This window comes from Typopeltis vanoorti, chromosome 4 (assembly GCF_054136105.1).
Source record: "Typopeltis vanoorti isolate ZY-2024b chromosome 4, IOZ_Tvanoo_1.0, whole genome shotgun sequence".
Classification (NCBI taxonomy): domain Eukaryota; kingdom Metazoa; phylum Arthropoda; class Arachnida; order Uropygi; family Thelyphonidae; genus Typopeltis; species Typopeltis vanoorti.
Window position 1 is genome coordinate 30381225 of NC_143552.1, and position 12675 is coordinate 30393899.

Genomic DNA, 12675 nt, shown 5'->3' on the forward strand with positions numbered 1-12675 from the left:
AATCTAGAGAAATCATCTTCAGTCCTGTTCATCTAAATAATAACTTGAGCTACAACCTCCCAGATTGTCATTCAGCTGTAATCATGTACTGGCGTTCACGAGATGCTACTAGCACGCACTTTCCCAACAATACAACTAACGAAAGAACAGCTTTAAATTCAACCACAACGATTTAGTGTCAATTATATATAGAGACTCTCTATGATGTTCATAGTTTATTTAAGCTTCAGTGTTTTAGTTTTTTTTCTATATATATATATATATATATTTTTTTTTTTTTTTTAATAAACCTGGTTTTACTCCAATTTCCTAAGTAAGCAAACAGATAAACAAGTCAAGTTTGCGCCTGTACGTATTGCGAGTCTAGCTGAGGCAACTCACAGTAAAACCAGGTTTAAAATAGCTTGGTATCTTTCACATTTATTATACCTAAGGTAAAATACTTTCTATATATATATATATATATATATATATATATATATATATATGAAACGTACTATTAACTCGGGGTTGGGATATGTTCATTTTTTAAATTAACTGACTTAAACCCGAGAATTATAACACAATGACATTTATTTGAAAAAAACGCAACATGTTTCGTCAAAAATGACTTCTTCAGGCGATAAGAACATAGAAAGACAATAAAAGACACTTAAATTAACATTGACACACTCTAAAGCTATACAACTATAAAGCCATAATATTCGACTGTAAATTACAGTTATGAGCTTGAACTACAGTCCGAGTTAAAGTTCCATTGTTGTACACCTGTGCGTGTGTGGAATCACGCGATCTCCAGTATCTAATAGTAGAGTTGAAAGAGTCTGCCAAATTATAGCTAAGATTATTATTCAAATGAAAAGGGTCTAAGGTGATTTCCCTTGACTCTACAATGCGGCGCTCTATTTCATCATGGCTGATGTGTAGGTTTGAAGTCAATGTCCAATCTATTTCATGTTGGTGGCCTTCGTTGTTCGTGTTTATTGAAAGCAGGACATGGCCCGACAGAGCTGTAGCTCTGGTTCTCTTATAGGCAATGTCTCTCTGATGCTCTTCGAGACGTAGTAAGATAGATTTTTCTGTCTGTCCATAGTAAGGCTTTCCGCATTCACAAGTGACCTTGTATACACCTGGGAATTGTAGAAGGTTGTGAGGTTGTTTATAGTTGTTGAAGCGTGATCTTATTTTTGGCAGAGTCGAGAAGCACGTTTTTATGTTAAACTTCTTTAGAATTCTGCTCAGCTTTTTGGATAGTGTGCTGATATATGGCAAGACGATATGACCTTTCGAGTCGTCCTGTGTCTCTACGTTGTTACGTTGGTGGCGGGATAATTGGTTGTTAATACTTTTTAGAGAGTAGCCATTGTTTTTAAAGGTCCATTTAAGATGTTGTAGTTCCTTTTTTAGTTCTTCTTCATCTGACAGTACAGATCTTGCACGATTCGCTAGAGTTGATATAATACCCAACTTTTGCGCTGGATGGTGATGGGAGGACGCATGCAAATATCTGTCTGTATGAGTTGGCTTTCTAAAAATAGAGACTTTAATTGATTCAGGCGTCTTGGTGAGTTTAACATCTAGGAAGCAAATGGAACTATTTTCTTCAATCTCCATAGTCAATTTTATATCTTGATGGCGGTTGTTTAAGTGGTCGAGGAACTTGTTAAGATTCTCAGTACCATGCTCCCATATGAGGAATATATCGTCCACATATCTAAGCCAAATTTTTGGTTTTAAAGTAAAAGAGGAGATCGCGTTTTCTTCAAAGTCCTCGAAAAAAATGTTGGCTAACACAGGAGAGAGAGGGCTTCCCATAGCTAATCCTTTGACCTGTTTGTATAGTTTACCTTCGAATTCAAAATAGCCAGAGTTTACACAGTGAGATAACAGAGAGAACATTTTATTTGAAATCTTGTTTTTTAAAATATGGAGAACGTCCTGTGTCGGAACGTTGGTAAAGAGTGCTACCACGTCAAAGCTCACCATGATATCAGAAGATTTTAGTTTTAGGTCCTGGTGAGCTTTGACGTGGTAGCACTCTTTACCAACGTTCCGACACAGGACGTTCTCCATATTTTAAAAAACAAGATTTCAAATAAAATGTTCTCTCTGTTATCTCACTGTGTAAACTCTGGCTATTTTGAATTCGAAGGTAAACTATACAAACAGGTCAAAGGATTAGCTATGGGAAGCCCTCTCTCTCCTGTGTTAGCCAACATTTTTTTCGAGGACTTTGAAGAAAACGCGATCTCCTCTTTTACTTTAAAACCAAAAATTTGGCTTAGATATGTGGACGATATATTCCTCATATGGGAGCATGGTACTGAGAATCTTAACAAGTTCCTCGACCACTTAAACAACCGCCATCAAGATATAAAATTGACTATGGAGATTGAAGAAAATAGTTCCATTTGCTTCCTAGATGTTAAACTCACCAAGACGCCTGAATCAATTAAAGTCTCTATTTTTAGAAAGCCAACTCATACAGACAGATATTTGCATGCGTCCTCCCATCACCATCCAGCGCAAAAGTTGGGTATTATATCAACTCTAGAGAATCGTGCAAGATCTGTACTGTCAGATGAAGAAGAACTAAAAAAGGAACTACAACATCTTAAATGGACCTTTAAGAACAATGGCTACTCTCTAAAAAGTATTAACAACCAATTATCCCGCCACCAACGTAACAACGTAGAGACACAGGACGACTCGAAAGGTCATATCGTCTTGCCATATATCAGCACACTATCCAAAAAGCTGAGCAGAATTCTAAAGAAGTTTAACATAAAAACGTGCTTCTCGACTCTGCCAAAAATAAGATCACGCTTCAACAACTATAAACAACCTCACAACCTTCTACAATTCCCAGGTGTATACAAGGTCACTTGTGAATGCGGAAAGCCTTACTATGGACAGACAGAAAAATCTATCTTACTACGTCTCGAAGAGCATCAGAGAGACATTGCCTATAAGAGAACCAGAGCTACAGCTCTGTCGGGCCATGTCCTGCTTTCAATAAACACGAACAACGAAGGCCACCAACATGAAATAGATTGGACATTGACTTCAAACCTACACATCAGCCATGATGAAATAGAGCGCCGCATTGTAGAGTCAAGGGAAATCACCTTAGACCCTTTTCATTTGAATAATAATCTTAGCTATAATTTGGCAGACTCTTTCAACTCTACTATTAGATACTGGAGATCGCGTGATTCCACACACGCACAGGTGTACAACAATGGAACTTTAACTCGGACTGTAGTTCAAGCTCATAACTGTAATTTACAGTCGAATATTATGGCTTTATAGTTGTATAGCTTTAGAGTGTGTCAATGTTAATTTAAGTGTCTTTTATTGTCTTTCTATGTTCTTATCGCCTGAAGAAGTCATTTTTGACGAAACATGTTGCGTTTTTTTCAAATAAATGTCATTGTGTTATAATTCTCGGGTTTAAGTCAGTTAATTTAAAAAATGAATATATATATATATATATATATATATATATATATATATATATATATAAGCATGAAAATGGGTTCATACTTTTGCATATTGACGATATTATATCTTTATATCACATAGGTTATCTTGCCTAGACATCAGATAACAGTGGATGGCATACTTGTTTTTCATAGGTTCGTTGTACGTCTGGTTTCGATATTTGAAAAAGTTGTTGCACACTAGTAAAGAAATGGTTGACTTAATTTAGGTCATGTTTCTGATATCCGTCATTGCGTTCCAGGCTATGTATTTATTATAATCCCTCTCCCATTTATTACGTTAACGAATGTATTATAAAAATGTTTTGAGTGGAGATATTGGTGGGATGTGAAATATAGCGAAGGTTGCGTTGTTACGATTTGTTTGAGACACATTGGTATATACTAGTGTGAGTAGTTACATTGCACATGACGTGACTGTCTGCAATGGTGAATCCTATTGCAACAGATTGGCAAATGGTGTTTCTATTATAGTTTTTATTGAATAAAACGTAATTCATTATCACCAGGAAAAGTGTAAGGGGAAAGGATTACGAAGATGTTATTGTTCCTTTGAGATCCAGAGACTTATTTTGATTTAAAAAAAAAAAAAGAATGCTGCCGAAATGTTATAAAGGAATGGGAAATTAGTGGTGTAAGTTTGCTTTTATTTTAAATTAACGATGACTTCTGTGTTAATGTTGTGGATCTTTATTGCATATTAGTCATCAAGCTCAAACTGGTATGAGGATTTTTGTATTTGTCAGTTACCGCGAGAATGTGGATATGTAACATCAAGAGGTGTATAGCATATAATAATATTAAATAGTAAAATTTGCATTATTGCCATCGTATAATAAGCAGTGTACCAAATTAATTTGTTTGTGAGGTCCACAATATTCAGCTCTTATATTTGTCTTCCAAGGCATTTTCTGAATCAATCCAAGTATATCTCTAATCATTTTCATGGCATCAGCCACCCGTTTTATTATTATGATTAATTGATGACTTATGTGATGAAGAGATTCATTTTTTTATGCCTATTAAAATACAATAAAAAGGTTACAGAAATAGTCACATTGGCATATTTTGAAGTATACAAGCTTTTCATATACATTAATTAACTTGACATTTAAAGTAACAAATAAGACATATATTTTTGCATGTGCTTTATAACATTTTATAGGAAACATTACTGGCCTTAGTAAATCTTGATGCATTAGGAGGAAGTTTGTGATCAGATTGCAAATACTATATTATGAATTAAGTTTTAATTTAATTTCAGAAACTTGAAAACATTAAAATTTTTCTCATGAAGTGTGATAAAGCATATATCCTTATTGTTATGATGTATACTTCAAATAATCATAAACATTTTGTTTTGAATAAGGGTCCTTTATAGTGAGACATTCATTTCCTTTTTACATTTTACAAAATGTGTAAGCATTTAGTAGATTATTTTGCTGTGTGGTAAGTAAAAGAAAGAATTGAACATGGTAGGAGAGTGTTGAATGGCAAGTAAAAGTAAGGATGCTTATGGTATAAGTGCCCAATGTACTAGATGTAACCAAATTATTGAGTAATCTCTCTGGTAAAGTATACATTCCTGACAGATCAATTAATTCTCTGGAAGCTGAGATAAAACTAGATGAAAGACAGAGGTCGAAGATGTATAGGTATTAAAAATATCATAAGAGCTTAATATGAATATGACAATTGGGTTGGATGAGATATTAACACATATGCTAAAGGAATGTTTCCATTTTTTATGTTTTTTTTAATTAATGTTTTCATTATATAAGGCCTTGATTAGGCAACATACAGACTATTTGTAAAATGTTGCCAGATTTGGTCACCTGATTTTCAAAAGGACGAAGAGATGTTGGAAAGGGTCCAGAGGCAATTGACTAAGGTAGTTGCTGATCTCTGGAACGTTGAATATGAAGAAAGGTTGAGTAGATGCAGTTTACTGAGTCTAGTGGATAGAAAGTAGAGGAGCGATATGATGGAGATGTGCAAGTTGGTAAGGGATTATTATAGAATCAACGTTGAAGAGGTTTTTCATAAAATGGTGGGAGATAGGGGAAGAACAAGAGGTCATCCCTGGAAGGCTATATAAGGAGTGTGTGAGTAAGTGAATGAGAATTAGGTTTTTTGCATGAGAGTTGCAAATGATTGGAATGCCTTGTTTGAGAGTGTGGTGTCTGCATAGAATTTGAATATGTTTAAGGCAAGGTATGATGAGCTGTGTGTATGAGAACGTGATCTCCTAGATGAGTCTTTGACTCCATGGGGTCTTAGGATGATAATAATGTTAGGGAATTAAACTATGCTCCTAACTTGGTTTTTTAACATGAGTTAACCAGTCTCAAATTATCTCATGTTGAGTCTCCATATGAACAAGGCAGACATGGTAATTACATTATATAAGGGTGGAGCTAGAACTGATACAGTTAATTATACACTGATCTATATCTCTGGAGTAGTTAAGGTATTAAAGAGAGGCAATGAGAAAGTGCATCCCTGATCCTGTATTGAGGACAGCATGGTTTTGTTAAAGGTAAGTCTTGTTTTACCCATCTTCTCACATTTTATGATAGATTGACAGCAGAGTTAGATAAAGAGAATATATGCCATGATTCTTTTAGATTTTCCCAAGGCATTTTTTGACAGAAATTCACACAGGAGGTTATTATACAAACTCATAGAAATAGATATGCAAAACAGGCTTGTGATATAGATTGGAGTGTGGTAGAGGAGCTGAATCTAAGAGAATGAGGATATCTGGTTGTTCCCATACTGTTCTGACTTTGGACCATTCCTGTGTAACCTGTATATTGACACTGGAGATGATCCAGAAAGAAATCATGTACAGATGATTCTAAGATGGGTGATGTGATAAGGGATATTTCTGATACAGAATACTTGCAATTCTGGTAGAAAGGCTTATACGCTTAGCTATTTCATCACTGTATTTTTAAGGAAATTGCAACATAGACTAATTATTCATTATAATAAATTTAATATTTCCAATATTTTGGCAAAGTCAAATTGCCACTATCAGGGAACTCGGTACAATATGATATGTACATGCAGCACTAACAACGGGTAAATGAAACTGAAGCATGGAACCAAAGGTAAGCCTTCAGTTGCCATCCTTTGGTTTCTAAAAAAACACATTACAACCATTTACAGATCATATAAGGAATTGGCATTCCTTACCCATGCCACCAGAGATCAGCCACAACTTCCTAGACCTGCCAACTGTTTACAAGGTTCCTTGAAGTTGCAAATTGTTCTACTGTAGCCAAACAGGCAGGACAGCCAATATAATAATTATCAAACACAAGGACTACATCCAGTTTCACCACTACTATACTTAGGACTTACTGACCATGATTTGGACACCCACCACAATGTATTCCGGAAGAAAGTTACTGTACTGTAATAATTATAATGAATTTAATTATAAGTGCAAGAGATTATTCCTAGAATCTGCCTCAGCCTTTAGCAACTACCAAAACCTCAAGTTTGGTTGCATGAAATTGCCCCAAATTTGGGAAGCACTCATCCTCTGATCTTTGGCCCAACAGCCAAGAACACACATTTAGTGGAGCACTATTAGGAGTTTAGGCTCAACTTTGGTTGCCGTGCTTTAGCTTCATTTACCCATTGTTAGTGCCTATGTGCACATATCATACTGTACTATGTTTCCTGATAATGACAATTTGACTCTGCTGAAATATTGGAAATGTTAGACTAATTATTCATTAGTATAATATTTCTAATATAATTAGTCCAATATAAATTTGTTGTAATTTCCTTAAAAAATACAGTGAGAATATTTGCAGGCTGACTCGAATAGATTATTATTATTATTCGTAGCACCTCCAAGGAGCCCGAAGACTCAACCACTACACTGAACCTCTACTACCAATCATTCCCATCAACTGCCCACCACAACTAGTATTTTTTGTCTGTCAGTTGCGTGTGTTCTGAAGGGCTGATTTGTCTGTATGGGGGATGAAAAACCTGAGTTTCCGGGAGAAAAAACCCTACTACTTTCGTATGAGAAGAGCAAATTTTTAATGAGTGTAAGGTTAATGCTGCTGAGTGTGGAATTATGCATTGTGGGCTAAAGACATTGTAGACTGAGTATTATGTTAATGGCAATTTGCTGTAAGTGGGTGATGAAGCCAGAGACTTAGGATAATAGTAGACATCTGAGTTGAACTTTAGAGGCCACATCGTCAATATGCTTAAAACATCGCATTGCATAAATGCAATGTTGAAAAGAACACTAACTTCTAGGAATAAGGAAGTTATTTTCACACTTTACAAGGTCTTGATAAGACCACTTTTGGACTACTGTGCTCGGATATGGTTACTTGGGTTCTATGGAGATGAGGGAACAGTCAAAGGGTGAGCACCAACTAACCAAAATCATGTTTGACTTGTGGAACTTTGCATATGAAAATAGACCGAAGAGTCTATTTTCATATGCAAAGTTTGGTGAATAGGAGGAGATTTAATAGAATCATACAAGGTCGTGAGGAGTCCTTACAGTATGGATAGATACACTGAAAATTTTACAGCTCATGGCAAGTAAGGTAGTGTGTGTGAGGGGGAGAGAAGTTGTTGTCATTCTTGAAAGTTGAGTAGGGATGTGTTCAGGAAGTATGAAGGCTGGGTTCTTTTCATGGTATGTGATGAGTGAATAAAATAAACCGCATTGGACACTGTGAGCGCATCTTCGGTGAATTCCTATCAAGAATTCAGTCTGACACGTTCCTAACAAGAACATATTCTGAGTATAGTTGGAAATAATTTTCCATTACTTTGTACTTCAAAGAAGTCTAGACACTGGTTAATTTTCCACTTTATGTGATGAGCCACCATTATGAATTGGAATAACCCATGCAAACTTCCATCCAGAGGGTATTACTCCCAATTTCTGCAAGTCATTAAAGATGATCAAAAAGTTTAATTAATCCTAATAATCTGTTTACTGCCAAGGGAGTTATGCCCTTACCTCCAGCCTTATCAATTGTCAAGCAATTTAAGGTATTAAATCAAGCGTTTCTTTTATTATAACATCAATTATTATAACTTCCAAGTCAAATGATCACTGGTGATCATTTGACTTGGAAGATGAATATGGTTCATCACTGATTTCTTTGATGCTATGAAATCCAAGATATTGCTCTTGAAATTTATTGACCATTCTATTATCAGCTCTTTCATTTTCCCAATTAGTATTTTCATATTAAAATGTTGTATTAATAACAGTTTTCTGTCTCTTTAAATACATTGTCCCTTAATATAATATCATTTCTTCTTCCATTGTGATAACATATTCCCATCCTAAACTGTACAGATTCATTGCTTATTATACACCACACTATTCTGAAATTCCTTCCCTAATAGGAATTCAGTATATCATTGATACTGGTTAAAATTTTCCATGATAAGCAATAACACATATCTTCCTCTGTTACCTGTTCATTCTCTTCTGACAACACAATTACCTTTGTTCTTTGATGTAATGAATGTCGCCATTAAAACTAGACTCGGAAATCTCCACAATAGTAGCTTAGTTTTTCCAGTTAATAATTTAATCCATATGAATTTATTTTTAAAGCTTCATATATGTCTAAGAATATCACTTAAATTGTGGAAATTGTTTCACTGCCATAAATTTCTTGGTGGCAAGAGAAACAGTGGAGCCTATACTACATTATGGTAATAGTGTTAAGTTTTTAGTTTACAAGAACTTGATACTATTCAAGGTACAATTTAATATTGAGTTTTCCATATTATTAATGTGAACACCTTTTTTGTTATTATTTTTAATGCCCGTTGTATCTACTTCCAGCTAGTTGCCATCAATTTTTCTTGTGTGATTTCTAAGCATTTTTGGTATATTTCGGATTTTGATGAAAATGCTGGTAGATTCATTGAAAATGAATCTACCAGCATTTAGATTATTATTATTATTATATAGACACCTCCATGGAGTTTGAAGACTCATTGTGAGAGACCCAATCTATCCACATAATCTGTCATACCTCTCCTTGAACCCATTAACAAAAAAAGCACTCACAACTGACTCTGGCAACCCATTCCACTCATTCACAAACTCCCCGAGCAAAAAAATGTAGTCCTCACATTCCTACTAACCGCACCTTTATTCAACTTCCAGGGATGACCCCTTGTTCTGGTTCCTATAGCCAAGTGCTGAAACATTTCCCCTGCATATATCCTATAAACCCTGTAAGCAACTTAAATGCTCCTATCATATCTCCTCTTTTTCTCCTATCAACCAACTTCTGCAATCCACACACCTTCAATCTTTCTTCATAGGAACATTCCACAAGCTACTCACCATCTTAGTCACTCGCCTCTAAATCTTCTACACCGCTTCCTCATCCCCAAGAAGCCCAAGGGACCAGACTTGAGCACAGTAATCCAGATATGGATATATCAAGGCCTTATAAAGAGGAAGAACAACTTCCTTATTACTACTGGTTAATGTGTTCTTCAATAGCCAAGTAAACTTATGGGCAACCTTAGCAATATGAACTCTAACTCTCTGTCTACCCCACACCCTTAAATCTCTAGCTTCATCTGTTTCCTGGAGTACAGTGCCATAAATGTGATAATTCCCTTGCACGTTCTTGTAAAACCTTAGCTGATATCCCATCTAATCTCACTGTTGTATTTACATTGAGATCCTGCAATATCCTAAGATCCTCTAATTCATCCACCTCTTTTCCCACATTAGTGTGTCATATAGATTAAAGCAATAACCTCAGTAGGATGATATACCATTGCAAAGTGGTTATTCAGTAACTCAACTATTTTATCTGCTTCTGTCTCCTCGTGACCATCATCACTCATTAAGGTTAATCTTCCATATTCATTCTTTCTCTTACTTGCTACATAACGAAAGAACTCTTTGGGATTTCCTTTGGCCTGCTCAGCTAGATTCTTCTCATAATCTGATTTTGCCTTCCTTGCCATGCTGGTCACCTTTCTCTTTATATACCCTCCACAGCATTTTCTTCTTCTGCAGCTTGTGCTCGATGATATTACTCATCCATCTGATTAACTCTCCTTACCTTAGGTATACAATTTAATACTGCATGCTCTAGATCAGTGCTTCCCAAACTGTGGGCCACGGCCCCCTTGGGGACCGTAGGTTTTGTTGAGGGGGGCCGTGAAATAATGAAAACAAATTTAAAATGTTTTAAGACTAAGTAGATTTTTTTTATTTTAAAAGAAACGTATTTAACTTTTATTATATATTATTTCTTCTTTGTTATTTTTTATATTTTAATGGAAAAATTCACACATTGGTGTTGGTTCACAAACTTTGCTTCCTCCGTATTTCGGCGCTTAATGAATATTAGTAAATATTGCTTATTCATGTTTCATTTCAAAGCAGTGGTTAATTGTATTTACTTCGAATGCTCTCCAAGAAAGCTCTAAATCTTCCTGTCCCTTTCATCACATGTTCGTAATCAGGGACTGTTGATATTGACTTTATATACATATCAAAACTCGTTTTATATTATCACTGTCATCCGAGCTAGTTTTCTGTTATCAATAAAAGTTTTGCATATACTTCACACATGAAAAAAAGCTTAAACAAGTTCATGTGGGGAGATAGTAACTGTTTGCAGTAGTAAACAACAGCCCTCCCTAACAGCCAATGTACTGCAGAGGCAATAAAAACAAGTACTTTTAGTATGCCAGTGAATAAGGTATGAGGAGTCTGTGTAATATATTTCTCAACAAATAGTGCAATTAGAGACAACTGGGATAAAAACACACTCATTAATGAATCACATGTCCCCTCATACAGAAACTATGCTGTATAGACTGAAACAAAACCATATGTTGCATGGGTAAACACAGCATCTAACTGAAAACTGTTGTTATTAATTAGATGTGTGTGAGTTCGATTTCCCAAGGTAGCAATAAAATTCAACCTACCGTGTTAAAATTCGTAAAAGTGTTAAAACTAAGTAATATATATATATATATATATATATATATAAAATTACTGTTATGGCAGTTTCACATATGGAATTTGGTTGAAGAGAGTTAGCATTTAAATTCAATTGTCAGCTATACTTTTATCTTTCGGTTGCGCGATCTTTTGTTAATACTGCACCAATCATATGCACGTTTTAATAACCTGCCTTTGCTGTCTGTTTCGCGTTAAGCTTAATTACCTTAAAGGGAGAAAAGTCACAAAAGAGAAAAATGTTCCTGGTCCGGGGATTCCCTTATTCAGGTAATATTCGCTAGTTTCATGTTATCAGTCTGTGGTGTGCCAGTATCGGTAAGTGGTGATATTATTTGATCTATTCTACGTTAAAAAATTTATCCCTGAGATGGATAAGTGGCTGATAAAAAAAAATAAAAAAAATTCCCACGAACAATCAGAAGAAGCAGAAACAGACTCAAAAAAAAAAGGACAGTATTATTTTACCAGAACAGCCCGCATCGTCTTCAGAACCAAACGGTAAGAGGCAAAAAATGTAATATATGCATTTGATTTTTGCAATATTCGCTGTGTATGTTTTGTATTGAATATAAATACAATAAATATTATAATAATATATCTCTCTATTACGATTTTTTTTCGAGGGGGGTCGTGAAATATTTTAATTTTTGCAAAGGGGGCCTTGACATCCAGAAGTTTGGGAAGCACTGCTCTAGATAACCCTTAACTATATCCCATACACTACAAACATCCTTACACTGCAGTGTTATGCCATGGTACAGATTTAAGCTTTTTTATTATTATTATTATTATGTGACACCTTCAGGGAGTCCAAAGGGAGAGTATGCCAACAGCATCGAACGATTGATTCTCTTCCAACTACTAACCACACTCAAACAATCGTTCGATGCTTATTATTATTATGTGACACCTTCAGGGAGTCCAAAGGGAGAGTATGCCAACAGCATCGAACGATTGATTCTCTTCCAACTACTAACCACACTCAAACTTGCTTAACTTTTTGCGAGCACTAGTAGCAGAGACTCTACCAATCGACCAACCTTTGCTGACTAAGCATGTTTTTTTTTTTTCCTAAGCATGTCATAATCACCCTGCCTTGTAGTTCCACTAACCACTTGCATAATTCAATAAAATTGAACAATTTCTACTGATAATATA

At 35.3% G+C, this 12675-nt stretch overlaps 1 protein-coding gene across 1 annotated transcript in view; it reads left to right on the forward strand.

The window, feature by feature from the left end:
- Positions 1–362: 362 nt before the first annotated feature.
- Positions 363–12675, forward strand: part of LOC150107192 (uncharacterized) — a 177089-nt gene continuing 164776 nt past the window's right edge. Inside the window, exon 1 of the mRNA XM_090391051.1 lies at positions 363–434. The gene's annotated coding sequence lies outside the window, so the exon portion shown is untranslated. The remainder of the gene's footprint in view (positions 435–12675) is intronic.